Genomic DNA, 3,244 nt, shown 5'->3' with positions numbered 1-3,244 from the left:
CTGCATAATCTTCCATGAATGACATGATTTCTAGTGGCTCTAAGGATGTGGATTGCATAAACTCAAAGGATTCCATTTTGCAAAGTCCTATAGTCTCTAATTCTAGGTCTCCAAAGCCTGTGCCTCCTAAATGAGATATAAGAGTTTCTTGTGATTGTAGATAGGCCAAAAGATTAAATTTTGTACCGACATCCCCTGGCCAAACTGCAAGGACACGGTCTCCAAAGACAGCAACAACGAACACCGCATCTGCATTGAATTCATGTAAAAATTTAGTAATAAGGTGTCAATTGTATACAGTTTTGCCAAAAAATTGCTGCAATAAATGGCATGTTTTTAGGTGTTGTCATTCTCCCCCACTGAAATGCGAAGCGTCCTCGCGAGCACAGCTACATCACGTACATCCAGCATCACCAACATTGCTACCACGAGCACTGCTACGCAACTTTGAAAGAAAAATATACTCTCCTCCACTTAATTGCGAAGCGTCCTCGCGAGCACAGCTACAAGATCTGCAAAACCGCACATGGACAACTAGTAGACACTGGAAAAGTAGAAAAAATACTTATTTGTGTCATATTAAAATACAAACAATATAAATGTTTCAATGAAAAGATGTAAAAACTTGTGCAAACTAACATTCTCCCTTACTCACTCTCCACACTGAAATGCATAACAGAGCTTCATCCATTGCATAGAATATACCAACTAGGAAACTGTCTAGAGCCGCTAAACAACAAGAATCCCTCTAGGCAATAAATTGCCACACTACTATCCTACTAAAAATATTGCTTCTGAAATAGCATCACTGATAAGGTCGTTACTTAGCAAAGAACCCAAACAAGGTAAACTAATACTACAACACTAAATAGGACTCCTAGGGTTTAGCTGCTAACCATTCATGTTCTACTAGAACAACCAGCCAATGGTTCATAACTTTTAATTGTCCAAGGCTCTTCTTTTAAGTTTATGTTTTAATGGTTTTTTTTTTTTTTTTTCAAGAAGATGTCAAGTCATCATTATAATACACATGAATAACTGGGATATGGTAGTCTTTTGTTAATCCCAAGGAGTGAAAAAGTTCTGATTCATCTGGAATTCCATTATCTATAAGTGTTTTGTTCATATTCAAGTCAGAGAAGATCCTATCATGGGTAGTGCATATACCCTTCCATGTATAACTCTTTGCATGTGAATTTCTTTTGATGTAGCGTTCAAGGATTTGCCTCATGGTTTCCTCGCTAGGCACCTCTAGGGGAGCTTCTGAACCTGTCAACACATTCTTTATCCGCACAAAACGTGTTTTCTTGCTCAACTTTCCAATAATGTATTGCGAATCCTTCCACCATGGGATTTCATGGCTACTATCCCAATCCGAGCGAGGAGTATCATGTGGTGGTATATGTATGAATTTGAGGGGTATGGTAAGTTGAAAGCTTGGTTATGGGATCCATGTGGGTTTTGACATCTTCTGTTGTAGGATCGAACCAATGGCTAATGTCTCCTCCAGCCTCCAAGAGCAGTGGCTGGGAGAGGTGGGGGTGGGGGTTGGAGGCGAGGATGGGGGAGATGTCGAAGACGCGGCCCAGGAGGGAGACCCAGCAGTCCGACTGCACGCAGTGCTCCGCGACCTCCGCTCTCGTGTACCACCCGCTGCTGTTGCCCCGCCGCCCCCTCTCCTCCTCCTCCTCCTCGGGCATCTCTCTCTCTCTCTCTCTCTCAAGGAGTGGCAACATTTTCCTTTGCCAAAGGTGCGATTTCATCACCTTCCACTCCGGCCCGCCAAGTCGACAAATGCTTGTATTGACCTGTACTTTTAGTGCGACCCAACTTGGGGGTGGTCCATCTCCATCTCTCCCTCTCACACTCATATAAACGATTGTCGCTCTATCACACACAAGCAGGCCTCCTGATCGCGCTCATGCCACAGCTCCTCACTCTCTCGTGGTGCGTACCCATCCATCAATTCCTTTTTCTCTTTCGAAGGACGTGCTTCTTGACGACTGGGTTGTACTTAGAGAACTCGAGCTTGTGAGCGATCCTGTGGGGATTCTTGGGCTTCACAAAGAAGGGGGCGCCATCAATGAAGACGCACAGGGAGAGAGAGGCAGGCACGCACGGACATGGACAGACGGAGCTTGATGATACAGAACACCAAGAGCAGAGGCCATGGCACTCTCTCTCTCTCTTTCCCCTTCTCTCGCTCTCCTCCTTCTTCTTCTTCTTAACCGTTTCCCCCTCCTTCATCAATCGGCACCTCCTCCTTCATCAATCGGCACCATAACCGTGAGAGTTTTATTTTAACTTTTTGCACACACATTTTAGGAAATTAATATAGATAGAGTTGAAGTTCATGCACACACTATAGTAAATATTGGAGGATTGAGGCAAAGTGGTACATATTCATAGCTAGCAAGGATAGTAACACTAATTTAATAAGAGAAAATGTGGGGTGTATTTTACCTAGCAAAGAAGGAATCTCCTTTGTGCATTTTAACTTGCAAAAGGTTATGGTACATGATAGTTGCGGTTGTGCAATTGCTTTGCACGCCATTTGGTAATCCCTCATGCATGGCTTACAAATACCATGGCCTGAGTTTGAAGCTTTGGAAGAAATTTATTGACTTGATCCCCTTTGCCATGGGATGTAAACTCATGTTGCCTAAAGGACCAAATGGCCTCTGCAAATCAATGTTTGAATCCTATGACCTTGCTGCCCAGTGTACTTCATGTGCAACTGCAGCTACATCTCTGGATATATCCATCCCAAAAAGGCCCTTTGTAAATACTAAGTGGCTTGGTCTATATTGCTAGCTAGTGCTACTACTATGCTTCATACAGTTGGCACACTTTGAGTTTTAGTGTGTTCTCTTTAGTTCTTCTAGGTTCTCTTGCCGTTATTCATATCCTTAGAAGCTAAGGGAATGGTCAGACATCTTATGAGTGGGAATCCACAATGATGGATCATCTTTGTTTAATGCGATTGTACCTTAAGTGCCATCTCAATTTTCTATTGAGGACTTTAACACGATTCTCCTTTGTTGTAACCTAGGCTCATTAAGCTCAAAGAGAACTGCATAATCTTCCATGAATGACATGATTTCTAGTGGCTCTAAGGATGTGGATTGCATAAACTCAAAGGATTCCATTTTGCAAAGTCCTATAGTCTCTAATTCTAGGTCTCCAAAGCCTGTGCCTCCTAAATGAGATATAAGAGTTTCCTGTGATTGTAGATAGGCCAAAA

At 42.8% G+C, this 3,244-nt stretch overlaps 1 pseudogene; it reads right to left on the bottom strand.

The window, feature by feature from the left end:
• Nucleotides 1-997: 997 nt before the first annotated feature.
• Nucleotides 998-1,700, bottom strand: LOC148013297 (uncharacterized; annotated as a pseudogene).
• Nucleotides 1,701-3,244: the final 1,544 nt, after the last annotated feature.

Source organism: Lygodium microphyllum, chromosome 26, assembly GCF_053477565.2.
Source record: "Lygodium microphyllum isolate KBCC chromosome 26, Lygodium_microphyllum_v1.1.10, whole genome shotgun sequence".
Lineage (NCBI taxonomy): Eukaryota > Viridiplantae > Streptophyta > Polypodiopsida > Schizaeales > Lygodiaceae > Lygodium > Lygodium microphyllum.
Note: the sequence above shows the minus strand (reverse complement) of the source record. Positions and strands in the feature narration are given on the sequence as shown.